This window comes from Dendrobates tinctorius, unplaced genomic scaffold (assembly GCF_039654945.1).
Source record: "Dendrobates tinctorius isolate UK_male_01 unplaced genomic scaffold, ASM3965494v1 ptg000007l, whole genome shotgun sequence".
NCBI lineage: Eukaryota > Metazoa > Chordata > Amphibia > Anura > Dendrobatidae > Dendrobates > Dendrobates tinctorius.
Genome location: NW_027361675.1, coordinates 52,594,171 through 52,613,856, shown reverse-complemented (window position 1 = coordinate 52,613,856; position 19,686 = coordinate 52,594,171). Strand labels below are relative to the sequence as shown.

The 19,686-nt window shown below is 42.2% G+C and overlaps 1 protein-coding gene and 1 long non-coding RNA gene across 5 annotated transcripts in view; both read right to left on the bottom strand.

The window, feature by feature from the left end:
- The window catches only part of SPNS2 (SPNS lysolipid transporter 2, sphingosine-1-phosphate), a 162,513-nt gene that overhangs the window by 132,182 nt on the left and 10,645 nt on the right, over positions 1-19,686 (bottom strand). The window lies entirely within an intron of this gene.
- On the bottom strand, positions 9,427-18,827 carry LOC141088550 (uncharacterized). Its single transcript, XR_012231977.1, has 2 exons — positions 11,867-18,827; positions 9,427-9,979 (listed from the first exon to the last, which is right to left on the bottom strand). It is a non-coding gene; the product is annotated as an uncharacterized lncRNA (long non-coding RNA).

Here is a 19,686-nt window from a genome sequence, read left to right as displayed (position 1 = left end):
TAGCGCGCACCAGCGATCCCGACAACGATATGACATTGTCAGGATCGCTGGTGTATCGCTACATGATCGCTGGTGAGCTGCCAAACAGGCAGCTTCACCAGCGATCAGCACCAGCGACAGGAGGGTAACAAGCGATGCACGTCGCTTAGTTACCCACTGTGTACCTTAGTTACCAGCGCGCTGGTGCAGGGAGCTGGTAACCAAGGTGCACATCGAGTTTCTAAGCAGCGCGCGGCACTTAGAAACCCGATGTGTACCTTTTCTACCAGCTCCTTGCACCAGCGCGCTGGTAACTAAGGTACACATTGGGTTTCTAAGCACTGCGCGCCGCTTAGAAACCAGTCGTTTACCTTAGTTACCAGCGCCAGCTCGCTGATCGCTTGTCTCCCACATGCAGCGATGCGTGCTGGCCAGCGGGAGACCAGCGATCAAAAAAAAAAAAAAAAAAAAAAAAAAAAATGTCCTGGCCATTCCAGGACGATCAGTGATACCCGGCAGAGGGGCCGGTTGCTGGTAAGTGTCACACACAGCGATCTCGCTGGTGAGATCGCTGTTGCGTCACGAAACTTGTGACTCAGCAGCGATCTCGCTAGCGAAATCGCTGTGTGTGACGGGGGCTTTAGTTATAACAAATTATAAAATATATATATCTCTGTCTATCTCTCTCTGAGTGTAGAGCACCGCCCACTCTGCATAGCCACATTCACTATAATATCCCACATCATCCCGTCAGCCAGAGCCACTAGACTACTACCTCTAGTATCCAACATCATGCCATGAGCCAGAGCCACCGGACTACTAATATCCCACATCATCCTGTCAGCCAGAGTTACTGGACTACTACCCCTAATATCCTGCATCATCCCGTCAGCCAGAGCCACTAGACTACTACCTCTAATATCCCACATCATCCCATGAGCCAGAGCCACCGGACTACTAATATCTCACACCATCCTGTCAGCCAGAGCTACCGGACTACTACCGCTAATATCCCGCATCATCCCGTCAAAGCCACCGGACTACTACCCCTAATATCCCGCATCATCCCATCAGCCAGAGCCACCGGACTACTACCCCTAATATCTCACATCATCCTGTCAGTCTGGGGTCAGAACCAGAGCGCCGAGTGGAACAGTCCTAACTTCCATACCGGGGATCTCTTTAAGAGAGGCCTGGGGTCAGTACCAAAGCGCAGAGTGAATTTGCCCTCACTTCCATACCAATGATCTCTTTAAGAGACCCTGGGGTCGGTCTCTCTCCCCTTTTCCAGAGTTCCGTTCCTTTAAATTTCATACACTGGCTGCTGCGACAGATCCGTCCAAAAACCGGATCCGTTGCATCAGTTTTTTGCAAATCTGCAACGGATCCGTTTTTTCACACTTTGACGGTTTGGTATGGAGGATGTGTGATGGGTATATATAGGCACAGGGAGGAGGGATTCATTTCTGTCATGTGCTCGCTGCTCCTTTCCGGGGGGCAGACAATGGCTGGGAGCTTGTGTTCCCGGGGATGCTAGATTTCTCCCACCATGTCAGTGTCTGCTGAGGTGTTGTCAAGGGGGAAAACTTGCTCATAGCAACCAATCACAGCTCAGTTTCTTTTGAACAGCTCTGGTGAAATGAAAGATGCTTCGTGATTTTTTTATATATATATATATATATATATATATATATATATATATATATTGTATGTGTGTCGTAAAGCTATGTGTACAGTATAGCATCTGAGGTAATTAGAAGCCTGTAAAGCGAGAAAGTTATTGGTTAATGGCATCTCCAGCTTTACACTGAATTTCAAAGGAAAATAAAATGTAGAAAATCCCTTCCCCTTTATATTTGTCATATGTAAGCAATTACATATACTGCACTAGAAAAGCAAAGAAGACGGACAAGTCAGGCTGCATAGCAATTTTAACACATCCCAGTTCCTTTTTAAACTATCTAAAAATACTTTTACTACTCCTCCTTTCAATTAAAGAAGCGAATAAAGACGTCAACTTGTATATTTTTTTAGTCTGTCATGGGGTTTTAACATACTGTAAGCATGGGACCAAAGGCAATGTACTATTCCAAAGATATCTATTGTATAGTACATATTTGAATCGAGAATTAAAGAGGTATTTAAATCTTGTACATTTATGGCGTATCCACATTATCCACTAATGAGTCCTGGAAGTATTTCCAGAATAAAAAAAAAAAAAAAACAAACACCTGACACGTGCCATTGTTGGAAGCAATGGTCGGAATTCACATACAAAAGAATGACCATGTAGACCACTTCTTCACTTACAGTGGCGTGCATCAGGGTCCCATTCATAGGTCCACAATTTACTATACATTTATGGAAGACTTAAGGGATTGTCTGGGACTTTTATACTGATAACCTATCATTAGGATAGGTCGTTATTATCTGATCGGTAGGGGAGCAAACCCATCACTCCCGCCAATCAGCTGCACAGCTCTGTCAAATGCATAGAGGCTGTGATGATTGCGTACTGCACATCCAGCCGCTACTGATTTGAATAGGGAGCAGATGTCCAGTACCTAGTTGTGGCCACTTTTCTATTGACAGAACTTTGCAGCTCTGCAACTTAGCACATTCGGCCACTGGCTACACTGACAAAAACTGATCGTCAGGAGTGCTGGGTTTGCCACCCCCACTGATCAAAAATTGATGACCCATCCTAAGGATAAGCCATCAATATAAAAGTCCTGGACAATACCTTGAGGATTGATTTTTTTTACTTCACCATGACTGCCTTCTATATAGTTTGTGCTCTGCAGAAGTTCCCCATGGCTTTTCACTCTCTTGCTTTGGTAGTCATGCCCAAAAAGCTATAGACTGCCATATCTGGAGAAACACCTTTACTAAGTAAAATGCACTTTTTTTAAATTTAAAAACCTTTCTTGATTTTGCCTGTCCGTCAACTTGAAGCAGTCCCATTAAATTTTTTACGAACATGTGTTAATGTGTATGCAGTTTAGAGTAGGTTGCCTTCATACACACACCGATTGCGGTCTGCCCTGGTTTTTCAGCTTCCGTCTTCTACATCATATGACGCCTATTCTAACTTAGCTTACACTGGGTCTTGTGCGTGAGCTGGTCATTGCTTTTTTTACAATGTAATCCTAGTTAGAGCAAGGCGCCATGGGCTTACACTGTAAATGCCAGCACACACTAATGCAGTATGATCCGGAGAGTCAGAACTTTGAGTCATGTGACCCAAAAGACGAACGCAGCAGTTTTACACCGGGGAGGTCTGGGCTCGATGAGTATATTAATGCACCTACCTACACAACATTACATATACACTTAGATGGGTTTAGTTAACAAAAGTTTTCATGAAAAGGCTTCTTTCATTCTGCGGCATTTTTCCCCAGAGTTACACTTACAAAATTTAAATATTAAACGTCATTTTAATTCTTAAGTCAATAGTTCAGAAACTTTGTAATACCCCTTACCAGCAATATTTGCTTTTTTTCAATCCTTCTATATTGATCATTTTCCAAATGTTCAATTTCTGGATAAAATCTGTCTTCAGTGAAGACAGACTTTTCCATTACTGAGATAGAAGATGAGGAGCTCTGCCTCTAGAGGAAGTTCCTCCATCCTCTTCCCTCCCTTCTAAATAGAATTTTAGTGATGAGAAAGGGTCTTCACTAAATACAGATTTTAGTTGAGTATTTTGAAAATAAATGATAAGTTCCAGCGGAGAAAAATAAAAGCAGATTTCTGATAGTACACATGAAAATAAGAAACTGTAATGTGTCTTATTGATTTAGAACATGAATATTTAAAATGACGGTTACTCTTTAAAATTACAGAAGCTAAAATATTAAAACCACATAAATGTAGACTTTATAAACGAGAAAACTTAGGATAATGTTAAGTTCCTTAAATGTTCTAAAACCTAATATAACTGGCTCACTTTTCCCCCCTATACTTCTTCCACCACCCTAGTACAATGCTACTTTTCTCTGCTCTCTAGCTGTATGAAATCCTATTACAGTAATCCCCAACGAATGGCTGGTGTTTTAATGGGATAGATGGCTAAACTATGAAACCATTCACTGTGCCATACAAGCAGCTATGAACTGGAGATTGGGACATCACTGCACTTATACCATCTGGAACATAGGAAACCATTACAAAAAAGGAAGATAATTACCAATTTATCCTATAGAACATTAGAAAAATGGATACCTTGCACACACACTATACCTTGCGGACAGCATTAGAAGCGTGGCACGGCCGTATTTAATCAGGATAACTAAACTAGCAACTGAACGTATAGATATTCTGCAGCAATTTAGTAATGATGTCCGCATTTGTATATCGTAAGAACAATAATCTTGTATTACTATTACACTAGTATACATTGTAAGTTCATTTGATTATTTTTGAGTGCATTTCTGAAAGCCGTCATGTGGATGAAGGGAGAAGCCACCTACAGCAGGTTTGTTATGGTTTTTTAATCCAAAAAGGGACATGTGGTAACCACATTCCTAGATATTTGATACACCACAAGTAAAAGAATGCAGAACGGCTGAAAAGGAAGTTGTACAGTTCAGCGCTGTAGTATATATATATGATGGAATTCTACACATTTCAGTGGCTAAATATTAACATCCAAAAACTGATAATTGATGCAGCATGAAGAAAGTCATCCTCAGGTAACACTGGCCAATATGGTTAGCGTTTTATGGCAACTTTTGTTCGGCAAAATTAATGTTTTCCTTTGTTGGGAAAAGTGGTGTGGCAATTACAAGAATTCCAGAATCTTTTCCCCCCTTAGAGAAACGCAAAAGTTAAGTGATTGGTCTGCAAGTACTGCAGGAATAAGAACTGCAGTAGAGTCCGAGACACGGCCCCATTCAAGACAGATACAGCTTGATTGAATCTAACAATTTCGGCATGACCGGCCCACCATATAATGTATATTAGGTCCATCCAACTCACCCCAGATGGCGGGGAAAGAAAAAAAAAAAAAATGATTAGAATCATTTTTCAAAATGACCGATTCTTTTTTTTTTCTTCAAGGAAGAGGAGCCAGAACCAAGAGAGTCTGGAAAACTGCTTACTTCACTCTCCCTACTGAGAAGAAATGCAAGTTTGGCCACACAAAGAATCAATGTGCATAGGGGTTAAACAGATAAGAAATATTGTTCGATCAAGGCCACATTCAGTATTTGGTCAGTATTTTACCTCAGTATTTGTAAGCCAAAACCAGGAGTGGGTGATAAATACCGAAGTGGTGACATGTTTCTATTATACTTTTTCTCTGATTATAAGCCAAAACAAGGAGTGGAATACTGAGGTAAAAGACTGAAAATACTGAACGTGCGAATGTGGCCCAATAGCTCTGTTAGGCTGGGTTCACATCGCGTTATGGCCATGCGTTTAACGCATCCGTTACACAGCGGCACTAACGCTATGTAACAGATGCGTTAACGCACCCATTGGCTGCAATTATAGTAACGCATGCCAAATTCAGCATGAGTTAGCCATGATGCGTTACTTTGTGACGCACCCGAGAACGTGGTCTACTGCGTTTTGGGGTGCGTTAGGTCAAACAGACGCGTTCACTGTGCATAGACCTATGTGGCTAACGCATGGTAACAAAATGCTACCATGTGTTAGCACTAGGGGTAAAAAAAAAAAAGATGCCAAAAATGACATCAGCGTTAGTAATATGAACCTAGCCTTAGGTGTAGGTCAAGCTTTATTGCCATGATTTCCTTATTGCTGAGCTACTTATGAAAAAAAGTGTCCCCAGGACTAGGGAAGAAATATCAAAAGTGCAATCATATAATCCCTTTAAAAATATGAAACTTTAATACACTGAGGTAAAAAACACCCCCCTAGTGCAATAACACAATTAAACTCTATACAATAATAACCTACGATAGCCCTACACTAGCCTGCTAGCCCTTCCTGACAGTGGAGGTTGGCACCCTAAAAGATACGATTTGGCACCCCCACTCCGTGGCGGCTGTCCCAGACTCGCCCTAAATGACCCTTATAAACTACAGGTAGGAAAACAATAAGCAAATAAAAGAGATGAAAGATAGTGCTTAATATAAGGTGGGGTATGAGGATTGCCTCTCTATCTGGACACCTTACATCCATGAATTGGCTGGTTCCTTATTGTGCCTCCTGATGAACCGTGTGGACGGGGAAACGCGTCGAGGCTGGAAGCTAAGTTTGGGTTAACCCCCAGCTGTCTAATTTTTTTTTTGCCAATAGGTATCATCCATTGCCTTCTATGCCTTCTGTGTTTTTTGCAGCCTTTCACCCATTTAACTGAATAGGTAAAAAAAAAAAAAAAAAAAAAAGACGCATCAAAAACGCATGGAAAATGTGAGTACTGAATGCAACGTTTTTCCTGCCAACACCCCAGTATTTGCAGCAGATTTTTCTATCAGATCAAGTGTACAAGTTTGCAAACCACTCATCATTCACCATGGGTGAGAAAACTACTCTTAAAAAGGGACCTTTTAGAACGCCGGATAATTCACAGTCACCGCACAAAAGGGCAGACAAAATTTAAAAAAAAAAAAAAAAAAGATTGACTATTAGATTTTAGAGTAAAACATCCCAAACTTGGCTCAGTTGACAAATCTGTTCATCAAAAGTTACTTTAAAGGGAACGTGTCACCCTGAAAATAAAGTCCAATCTGAAGGCATCATGTTATAGAGCAGTATATAGTTTTGTGAGCAAAGACTACAGTATTTGTAAAATAAACCTGTGTTTTAAACATTTTACGACCTTGGGAATTTTCTGGGGGTGCTTTTTTTTGGTGTCGTGGTTTTTTGATTCCCTTCTTCCCAGAGTCAAAGTTTTATTTTTCCAACAAAATTGCCATGTAAAGTCTTGTTTTTTTGAACACCAACATTGGTTTTACCATATAGTGTACTAGAAAAAATATTCCAAGTTTTTATTGCAATGTTGCAGCAACCCAAAAATTGTAATTCTGGTGTTTTGATTTTTTTTCTCATTACGTAGTTTACTGATTGGATTGAAAGAATTTATATTTTGATAGATCGGGCGTTTTTGAACGCAGCAATACTGAACGAATATTTTTATTTTTTTACTATTTTATGTGGCAAAGGGGGGGGGGGCAATTTGAACTTTTATATTTTTTTAAACCTTTTTCTTTACACGTTTTGTTGCTTCAATAGTCAGTCCTGAGGAGACTTGAAGCTGCGTTCCTCCGATTGTGTGCTACACACAACATCAGCCCTGCTATGTTTAGCAGAAAAGAGGTCCATAGGAGATCTGCAATGACAGGCATGGGGGTCTTCAGCAGAGCCCCGGCTGTCATGCCAACCCATCGGCGCCCTGCAATCAAGTGACAGGGGCTCCAATGGGCAGGCTTTGTGGCGCTCTTCCGGTAAGCACGAGTTAAATGGGAGATTCAGAGGTTGGCAGCGGTACTTAACATGTAAACAGCCCCGAGTGGATGGCAATTCTACACACGGCTGTTATGGGCACATGACAGCTGATCAAATTAGCTGTCATGTGCCTAAAAAGATGCGGACTCAGCGCCGGAGCCTGCATCAAAAGGGAGGGACATGACCTATGACGTACCTATACGTCATAGGTTGTAAAGGGGTTAAACCTCTGCTTTCTCTCTGGAATTTTTGGTCCACTAGGTGGCCCTATTATTGCCTGACAGCTTCTTCGCATAAGTGTGCATAAAGACAGCTGTCAGTCACTGAAAAGACCACCTACTCAACAACAAAGCCCAGAAAGAGCAGAACATTAAACTGATAAAACAGGTTCTACTGAATCTTTTCTCACATACTGTAACTATATAGCAGTTGGCTCAGTTCCCCCTGGTCTATAGCATGGTTCCTGCAGACTGGACAGCATCCCCATGATGACAGGTTCCCGTGAACCATCTCATTTTATTTTTCTCCAATGGGATTAGAAATTGCAACTACAAATTTGCAGCCAATTCTCTTTGGGTCCTTTTCTATTGATGTCTACTGGTATTCCTATTGCCTGGTGATAAAAAAAAAAAAAAAAAAAACTGGCGCCTGGAGGGTCTAACTGGCATCTAAAGTCTAGTAATTTGTCCACCCTTGTTCCCAGTCAAAAGTCAAATTACGATACAATCCTGGAGTTACACATTTCCTATTCATAGTAATGCAAGTGGTAAAGATGAAATGAGCGAGATATTTTTGGAGCTTGGAAATAAAATACAATATCACTGATAAAAGGGACATAAACCCCCCATTCATTCTAGACACGAATGTCGCCATTTGCTTTCCCATGCACTACTTGTTGATCTGAAGTGAAGGGCCATAATGAATGAAAACAGAGCTCTCACTATATGATGGGCCGATAGAGTAGTCACTGTATTCTTGTGATTACATTATCACGCCAATCCTGGGATTTTGTTTAATCTTTTCCTCTAACAATAGCCATCTTATTAGCAGACTGGGCAGACTTCATGAAGCACAAGACCACTAGCAACGTGCATTACAGCTGCAATTAGAAGATCAAGCCTTTTGATCACAGAAAATGTCACCATTACAGACCGTAGTAGCATATTCATTAGGCACGAACGGCGTTTATGGACAATATCTTTACTTGCGTGGATGCTATTAAAGATCTCCAAATCAGGAGGAGCATGCAGCAATTAGCAGCCTAATCTATCATAGCCAGGATGGCCTTTTTTTTTCCTTAGTATTCTCTAGATCAGTATTATGATGGTGGGAACGTGCGTGAATGACTAACAAAAAGAATCCCACCAGGCAAAAAAAACAAACAGATGTGTTAACTATGAATGCAGACCATCATTTTATGTTATTATTAGAGAAGGAGGGATAATTACAAATAGTCCCCCATCTACAGTTATATAATCTGCTCTCTAAAAAGCGGGTTACTGTTGAAAAGGTTTGTTTTGAATTGAACAGATCCGCTGTCCCCATGAGCCACAGTAATAGCTCAATATCACATTGCAGAACCAAGAATATTGCTAAGAATTTTCCGTAAAAATTAAAAAAAAAAAAAAATAATAATAATAATAATAATAATAATAATAATAATAATAATAATAATAATAATAATAATAGGATTGCTTCTTTAATAACAAGTCTGTGTGTGTGTAGTATGAGTAGTGGGTTTGTTAGTACCCCTACCGCTGTCTTCTCCGGTATCCAGTGCAGGTCTACTCCTCTTCTCAGTGACATCACCGCTATTCACAATATCCGGTTCACTAGGCGTGTGTCGAAAGTCCCTTTTACAAAGTAAATCTATGAAGCCTTGTTCCAGTGATCCATAGGCTTAGTGCAAGAGCCACACCTGGGTCATGCAGAATGCAGTGTGACCCGGGGAGTCTGATGTCACCGAGAAGAGGAGCAGAATGACTGCTAGGTGAGTATTTTAATGCACACAGTTAGAAAAAAAAGAAACCCTTAACAGAAGGACTTCTTTAATTACATGGTTGTTTGACCGACAGAATGTCTGCTGACTTCCCCCTACACATGCATTTAATAGTCAACTACTATCAGACATGGCAGCCTTTCTCCAGGGAAAACAAAAGGATAGAGCATTATAATTCCACATGGACAATGCTTCTCTCCCCCAACATCATCATCTGTCTGGGTGGAGCCAGGAGGCGCCATACTTCGATAATTAGGAATTACTACCAAGATCTGCAAGTTTGGCCAACTTTATCTTACATGTATAGTAAACACGATGGAGGTGTGTCTTTATACTTGTTTTCCATTGTTCATACAGTGACACATTCCATAGCACTACACACAATGATCTTCACCATTTAACACTACTGATATTGTAACTATTAATTACATATTCTTAATGATGAGTTTTTTCCGTGGATTTTTTTTTTTGAAAAGCAGAAAACTCGCTGCTTTTGCCCATTTAAGGAAAGTTGTCATTTCATGAAACTGCATACCCATAGTGCGGAACAGTGCGTTTTTCCCCTTACAGGCTTCCTTGGGGTGCCTGAAAAAACATGAAAGAATGTAATTGTTTTATTAAGTACCTAATCAAAATTTCTGTGCTAAATACGTAAAAAAAAAAATTCAATAATCAGAGGAGCTAAAATGTTTACATGCAGAAAAAGAATGAGCATTTCTGCAGGTGACAACAGGACCATAGGACAATGTGTACAAACTACTAAAATGTCAGGTTTTTACCCATCTCACAGTATTCATGATTAGTGCCGAGAAAACGGTACAAAACACCAGTCTTTCTATGCAGAGCCAACCACTGTATTCATTTCCTGAGTCTCAATTTTCATCTGAACCCCAAAATAAACTTTGGAAAGATCTAAATCTGATCCAAGACACATTTCTGCTGTTGATGTCAGCCTTCCTGAACTAAAGCATATGTAAGTATGGGAAATCGGGAACATGCTGGGTGTTACTTGGCTCAGCAGTCAATATATACGACATATCAATGGAATTGATCACTATAAACACTGGCTGAAAAGAATAGCTATTTTCCTACATCAAGTATTCAATTTTACTACCCTTTAGCTCAACCTAATTTATGTCAATGACTTGCTCATACGATCTGTGGAATGAGCCAGAAATTCATTTTGAAAAAAAAAAAATTCTGCTTTTGAAACAAGTCCCAGATGTGTACAAACTTGGCTTGTTTTACAGGAGAGAGAAATAGCCTAATGCTGATGAAAGGATTTCTGCGGCAATTTTTGGTATCTCAGAAAGTCCAGTATTTCAACTGGTTAACAATGCACGATATCCCATTTTGTTTAAGAGTCATCATTTATGAAAGCAAATTGGCAACAAGCAGGACCAGACGTAGTGTGAGAACCATAAGCGGATTCACATGCTCTATATAACAGGCCAAGAATGCTACTGAGCGCCTGCACTAAAATCAACACAGGTATTAATGAAGGTATTAGGACTGGAAAGCAGTGCATACAGCCAATGGCTACAGCTCTTTAACCAAGGATGAACAAGACGGCAGGATCGGTTGTTGAGCTTATGTCTATAGAAATTGCAGAACCTTAGCGAGTTGTAACCAGCCAACAGTAAGGGAGGAGGGAGGAGGCGGAAGACAATAAGGGGAGTCAGAGGAGGCGGCGGAAGACAATAAGGGGAGTCGGAGGAGGAGGCGGAAGACGACAATAAGGGGAGTCGGAGGGAGGCGGCGGAAGACTACAATAAAGGGAGTCGGAGGAGGCGGCGGAAGACGACAATAAGGGGAGTCGGAGGAGGCGGAAGACTACAATAAAGGGAGTCAGAGGAGGAGGGAGGACCACGACAATAAGGGGAGGCGGAGGAGGCGGAAGACGACAATAAGGGGAGTCAGAGGAGGAGGGAGGAGGTGGAAGACAATAAGGGGAGTCGGAGGGAGGAGGATGACAATAAGGGAGGAGGAGGGAGGGCGAAGGAGCACAAAGAGCCTGGGACCACAGTGTATACTTGATAATCGGGACATTTGGTATAATTGAATCATTATTATTGATAAAACGCTTATTAATGCCCACTTACGCAGATTTTTGTGCTGGACAACCCCTTTAACACTGGTGAAATTGCCTAAGGTTAGCTACCTGACTTAACTGGAGACCTATTTATTATTGAATATATAACATCCATAAAAATTGAGCGTCACACTCTTAAGCCAATTGTATCTCAATACTGAGTTAGACAAATAAACATTTCTAATATAACCATGAAGACATGAATCTGTGATTTAATGATACTTTTCATGACTATGAGCACAATCTGTGATTTGAACATGATGAACAGATAGGGAGCTATCCCGTAAAGTGTTGAAAATAAAGAACTTGGCAGGCACGCCGATGTTGAGCAAAGCAGTGGCTTGTATTCACTTTCATGCAATCCAAGTCAATTCACGTACCCAGTTTTCCCTTTTGATGTCCTATTATGTGCTTCTTCCATCTGGTTGACATCTTCTCAATATAGATTCATACATATTTAGGTGTCTGTCAGGGCTGTGGAGTCTGGGTCCATTTTGGTGGAGTTGGTATAAAATGGACCGACTTCTAAAATACATAATACATTGGGTACAGTAGTACAATGCAGGATGAGCTGTAAATGTTTTCATAAGAATTTGGGAAAGTTATGAAATGTCTTATAAAGGTCTGTTCTGTTCCTGATCTCAGAATCTCGGCTTTTAGTGGAGATGAATCTGTGCTGCACTTTATGTACACGCTCAGTAGTGACCAGTACTGTGGAGTCGGAGTCAGGGAAACAGAGGAGTCAGAGTCGGAGGTTTGGCTTTCTGACTCCACAGCCCTGCTTTCTGTAGTCTTAGTACTACTCTACGCATACACTGTACGCACAATTATTACACAATTTGTATTTTTGATGACATTGTCAGTCAATCCAAAACGTTAACTCTGAATAAAGTAAAAGTGAGATTTTGTCTTATTTAGGAAAATATCTAGAAGTGCAAATTATGCAACTAAACGAAAGATGCACATTTTCCCCATCTCAGTTGTTTATTTTCATCTGCTAAAGTGACCAATAACCGAACAAGAAGATGTACAAAACTACATTTATGACATTTCCCAAAACCATCAGTGACAAATACATCCACCTTTTTCAATAACAGTCATACGTCTTCCATTCATGGAGTCAGTCTCTTAATCCAAGAAAAATGTTTCAGATCTGAACAATTTTTCCTTCACCATAAATCTCCGGTTTCATAAGGGTCCTCAAGCTCTCAATAGGATTTACGTCAGGTGAGAAAGGGGTCCCATTTCATTACCCTTTCATCTTTAATGCCTTTATTGGTACATCTAAGGTTTTCAGGCACCCCAGGCAAGAATTCAGTTTGGCACCCCCCACACCCACTCAAGCGGTTCTAGTAATTGTCATGTTCCAATCATTCATATCCTGGGCCCTCTTTCCTCTCTGTACCAGCGTGTCATTGTTACTCTAATTTACATTTGTATTTTGTATGATAATCCCTCCTGTACAGCACTATGGAATTAATGGTGTTCTGAAAATAAATGATGCAATTTGCACACTTAGGCCGGGATCACACACAGCGAGATACGGCCGAGTCTCGCAGGTTAAAACCAAGCTCTGGCGCCGGCACTCCGGAGCAGAGCGTGCGGCTGCATAGAAATAAATGGAGCCGCACGCTCAGCTCCCGTGTGCTGACAGCAGTGCCGGGTATTACCATGCGAGACTCGGCCGTATTCCTCGCATGAGCCTCTCATCTCAATACCCTGCACTCGGGATGGAGTGAGCGGTTGCATGTCTTTCTAAGCAGCCGCACACTCCGGTCCCAAGTGCCGGCGGCAGTACCAGGGACTGAAATGCGAGACTCGTGCGAGTTTCTCACAAGTCTGATCCCAGCCTTAGACATGTGCTGACTTGCTGCTCTTGCCAATTCTCTCAATGTTCAGTAAAGAAAAAAAAATGAAAAAGAAAAGCTAATTGACACATGGCCGCAAGTATGAAAGTCGCATATGCGTGAAGTGAGCACGCGATGACTGATGGAACCAGCAAGCAGAGCTGAATCCTGATAGCGAGTATATTACATGCTTTTAGGATTGGCATGCTACAACGCTTCATTTTATAATTAAAGGGCTTGTCCTGGTTTGAGGTGAACGTCTGCAGTTACTATGTACCGTAATAATCACAGTGCATGCATTGCACACTTTTAGGATTCAACCTTGCCGGTGGCAGGAGTGAAAAATCATATGAGCACAAGCATCACACTATTTCCCATAATAGTCTCTTGACACATGCTCCTCACTCACCATACTGTGTCAACATTCATCCGCTTTCACTCATCTTACTGTGTCTGCATACATTCCCCACTCGCTCCCCATACTGGGTTCGCACCATCTTGCCCCGTCGCTCCCCATACTGTGTCCATAGATTTACCCCACTTGCTCCTCATATATATGGTCCTCAAATTTCCTCCCCTCGCATCCCATACTGTGTTCGCACTCATCCTCCCCCTCAAATTACTTTGCCCTTTGTTTGCTCTCTATACACTACTCCCCTTAGCTCCCCATACTGCGTCTGCACTCATCCCCCCCCCTCGCTCCAGATACTGTGTCCACATAAATTCTCACCACCCTCTCTATCCATACTGTTTACTCACGTTTCTTCCCTTCTCCTAATTACAATAAATCTTGAACTTCATTGGAGAACATGCCACAAACTTCTGCCGCTTATGCGGCACCTAAGAGTGATGTCAGCAGTGTGAAATCATGACCTCAACACGCTGTTGATGTCGCGCTGACTCAGAAGTGCCAGCAGTCAGGGCTTAAATTGTGCTCATACCTGAAAGTCGTGAGTACAATTAATCACTGGGCGCTAGGGTGCTACACCTTCCCTGAGCTGGCCGTCAGCTGGCTCAGCTGAGAGCTGACTCCTGCTACTGAGGGGTGGGATTGGCAAAATGCAGCCGCCGCCAGGGAGACACCACGGACTGCCACATCAGGTTTTGAGTGCACCCCCGTCGTCTGCGACCGTAAAAAATGTCTCACCCCTTCTCCCCACTATACGCCCCTGGGTACATCAAGAGTCACTCATCTCATCGGTCCATAAAACTTTAGAAAAATCTGGATTCCTTTGTCACTTCATGTTTGATTCTTATTTAATCTCTGGCAGCTAACATGCACCTTTATTTCTCAGTTTTTTTCCCGTCCTGTTTACCATTTGCAACAAAACTTTGGATGGTTCCTTGATCACACCCCAATATATTAGCAATTTTGAGAGTGATGCATCCCTCAGTAAGACTTTTTTTTTTTTTTTTTTTAAAGGGCCTTTGCCAGCACAAAATGACTGTATGAGTACAGGTGCCTTGTGCACCGTGACTTGGTTTTCCCCTCAATCTTTACTCCTCCTCTCCAGCTCTGCAGTCACAGGGCCACAAAATGGTGTAAATAGATGGAGACCAAGTAGGTGGGAAGGTGCACTTAAATATTTGTCCATGTCACAGTGTTTTAAGCGCCTGTACTTAGTTTGAACAGTCAGTCTGTGTTCCTTTAACAATCTTTGACTTTTTAGATTCAGTTAAATCAGATTTTGTCCATTTTGCCTTAGGAAAAACAAGCTGCAAACCTTTATAAAGGCTGCTGTATCCTTTGGCCACAACCTCCCTCTTTGCACATTTCTCTCTTATGCATGTGACATCTGTAAACTTCCCCTCCAAACTACTTGTATTTAGACCCTGTGAATTGATATCCCTCCCATATTTTAGGAGTAATTCTACTATATGTCAATATCTTATTGAACACTAGCCATGATCGTGGTGGTGCCGACTTAATCCCACAGTCAACGAACCATTTTCAGTAGACTTGGATAAGGTTTCTTTACATTTTGTGCTATTCTATAATCTATATTATACTGTTTTGCTTCCGTTGTGACTTCATTACAGTCCACTTACCTCTGGTATAATTGACTTCCCGGTATTCATCTTTCCTCTATTGTGTACACACAGTATCAATGGCAGCATGGCGTTCCATTACATAGATCATGTTTATCGCCTTGCGCTACCTTATCTTCTGTAATTACTTATACGCACACTTCTTTATGGTTTTTTTTCTGGCACTTTATTATCCATTATTTCTGAAGAAGGTCGGAGTTTATGACCAAAACATAACTTGTTTTTGATTGCATGAAACTGAGTAAGTGATACCGCATGACTCAACGTATTGGTGCTAAGCTCTTCATTTTGGATATGATCACAATCTGATTAGGATCAGAGTAAAGCTGGTTCAATAAGTAATTGGTTTTAATAGGGCTGAATTAATTGGTCCTCCCAATTTATTAATTCCCCCAAATCACCATGAGGTCACCAGGAATTAGCAGTTTAAACTCTAGATGTCCTGTTTTTCTTCTAAGGCTATGTGCACACTCTGCGGTTTTGGCCCTGCGGAACCGCAGCAGTTCCGCAGACATGGTACAGTACCATGTAACCCTATGGGTTTTCAAAACCGCAGTGCTCACGCTGCAGTTTTTTTCCCGCACGGTTTTGCTGCGGTTTATAAACCGCAGCATGTCAATTGTTTCTGCGGATTCCGCTGCAGTTTCACACCTTTAACATAGTAGAGGTGTGAAACCGCAGGGCTAAACCGCAGGCGATTCCGCAGTGTGTGCACATAGCTTTACTGTACTTTTTGACTTGCACATTCATTCTTAGGAAGTATATAGATGTACAGCAAACATGCTAGTTCTCATACATGTAAAAAGAGAAATACCAGCCCCAGCAACAAGCTTAGCTCTGCTATATCTGCCCATAACTTTTACAGACCCCCGACATGATGAATGAAATCACTGATCAGCTGATCTCGTCACTGTAATCAGATTACTGGGCGTTAATGAGATTTACAGCGTGCACCTCCCTGGCTGGCCGACACAGTCACAGACAAGTACGCTGGGTGGCCATACCGCTGGCCTGGTCCTGCACACTATAAGGAATGCCGTCCTGCCTGTTACTGAATATAGACCTATGAGCTGCCGCCAGTCGCCTCTGACGCAGGGCGTTTAGGTCTCAATATTTAGGCAAATCATTGCAATAGAACCTGCTGTAATTATTAAAGATGGGTATAATTACTTGCTCACCCGTCTGGGTCTTAGCACAAGCTCACATGGGATGATAGAAGATATAAGCAGGAGTGTCACAGGTGATTAAAACATTCCGCAGACATTCCACACACACTTAGAAGACATTCCTTCCCTGTGATGCATGTTCCCTTCCTACCTGCTCAGATGAATAGAGTATGCCAAGCCTAGGTGCAGTCTCAATTTTATATGATACATAATGACATATTGGTGGAATGTAACGGTAGCTCTACGTTGGGGCACCAACTGTGTTAATGCTTCTTAAGGCCTCTTTTACACATCCGTCTGTCACCAGTCAAAATCCGCCGTTTTGAAGAAAAAACGGATGAGTTTTTTCCCCATTGACTTGCATTATCGGCGGATTTTGACGGATGGTCATCCGTCGGATCCGTTTTTGTACGGATCCACCAAAATTAATCCTGCCGATGAAATCCTGGCAGATGAAAAAATTCTCTCTCCCCTTCAAGTAACTTATTTTATGTATGTATTTTTTCCAGAAATCCATAGTACACAAACATAAGAAAATTTACAAACTCTCTCAGAGAAATGTGTCTCTCTCTCCTCCTGAATTGATCCCTAAACTCTAGTGGTAATACCTGTATTCAGTAAAGACAGACTTTCACATTACTGAGATAGGAGATGACAGCTGGTGCTCATAGAGTTCTATGGAGAGGGAGGGGTTATAAGGGAGTAGCTAGAAGCAGACACTAGACATTCTGCAGAAAGTTCTCCTGAAACAATAATTAGGCCGGGGTCACACTTGAGTGTGATGCGAGAAACTCGCGCATCAACTGCCACCGGCACTTGGGACCAGAGGGTGCAGCTGCACAGAAACACATACAGCTGCACACTCCAGTCTGAGTGCCAGCACCCGGTATTGATGCGCGAGTTTCTCGCATCACACTCGCAAGTGTGACCCCGGCCTTACACTTTAAAGTGCAGCTATCATTTCAGCAGAATGTCTGCTTACCTCATGCTCCTTCTCTCCATAGAACTTTATGAGCACCAACTGTAATCTCTTATTCACTTAACTGAGATATCTGCCTTCACTGAATAATGATTTTACCACTAATTTACACAGTAAAAGATCAGTCCAGGAAGAGAAAGAAGCAGAATTCTCTGATAAAATATATTACAAAGATGCTCATTTTCAATTGCATTATTGATTTATGAAATTAAATTTAAATCAACAGTTACTCTTAAAGCTTTGGGGCTGGAACAACTACATGACTGTTTTCTTCTACTTTACTAGCAGAACTAAAATACCGTACCTATAGAACGGCCCAAACTGCTGTGACTCTACACCGGCAGTGCAGTAATAAAGGAAACCTGTCACAATTTTTTGGAGGCCCTAAACCACCACCATGGAGTTTTACTAGAGGGAGAGGGACACACACCGGGATTGGCATCCGCACCGTCACAGCTACAAAATTAGGCTTTGTTGTGAGGTGAAATTTTAACCCTGCGCGTTCCAATTCACCAAACAATTTTGCCCCTATCTACATAATGGGGAAAAAGTGAAAGGAAAAGTGTTGGAGGCAAATTGACAGCTGCCAGATGTGAACAAGGGGGACTTAAAGAATGAGAGCGATGGCGCCAAAGAGTATATACCGTACAGTTGCTAAGGTGGGGCCCTGACATGGGATACTCACCACACATGGGGGTATGAACACACACACAAAATGCGCCACACACTACCACGTGCTTCAACACATATACCACCCTCAGCACACATTCACCAACCTCACCACATAAAAGTCGAAACACAAAACTCGCCACGCTGTCCCAGAGCTGTTTAAAAGATGAAAAATGAGCTGTGATTGGTTGCTATCAGCAACAGTTTTCTTTGTAGACAGTTAGGGTAACTGAGGCCTATTATTCTTATAATTTCTATGGTGTTATCGTCCTTCTGTAAAGCTGGAAATAACACAATTTATTACTGTGCTAACACAGACCACCCTCTGACACAGACTGCAGGGGGAGCCCAGTATCACACAGGATAGGATTAGATACACGGCTCAGCAGTCAGTATCACACAGGAGAGGATTAGACACACGGCTCAGCAGTCAGTATCACACAGGATAGGATTAGACACACGGCTCAGCAGACAGTATCACACAGGATAGGATTAGACACACGGCTCAGCAGACAGTATCACACAGGATAGGATTAGACACACGGCTCAGCAGACAGTATCACACAGGATAGGATTAGACACACAGCTCAGCAGACAGTATCACACAGGATAGGATTAGACACACGGCTCAGCAGACAGTATCACACAGGATAGGATTAGACACACGGCTCAGCAGACAGTATCACACAGGATAGGATTAGACACACGGCTCAGCAGACAGTATCACACAGGATAGGATTAGACACACGGCTCAGCAGACAGTATCACACAGGATAGGATTAGACACACGGCTCAGCAGACAGTATCACACAGGATAGGATTAGACACACGGCTCAGCAGACAGTATCACACAGGATAGGATTAGACACACGGCTCAGCAGACAGTATCACACAGGATAGGATTAGACACACGGCTCAGCAGACAGTATCACACAGGATAGGATTAGACACACGGCTCAGCAGACAGTATCACACAGGATAGGATTAGACACACGGCTCAGCAGACAGTATCACACAGGATAGGATTAGACACACGGCTCAGCAGACAGTATCACACAGGATAGGATTAGACACGGCTCAGCAGACAGTATCACACAGGATAGGATTAGACACGGCTCAGCAGACAGTATCACACAGGATAGGATTAGACACGGCTCAGCAGACAGTATCACACAGGATAGGATTAGACACGGCTCAGCAGACAGTATCACAGGAGAGGATTAGATACACGGCTCAGCAGTCAGTATCACACAGGATAGGATTAGACACACGGCTCAGCAGACAGTATCACACAGGATAGGATTAGACACACGGCTCAGCAGACAGTATCACACAGGATAGGATTAGACACACGGCTCAGCAGACAGTATCACAGGAGAGGATTAGATACACGGCTCAGCAGTCAGTATCACAGGAGAGGATTAGACACACGGCTCAGCAGACAGTATCACACAGGATAGGATTAGACACACGGCTCAGCAGACAGTATC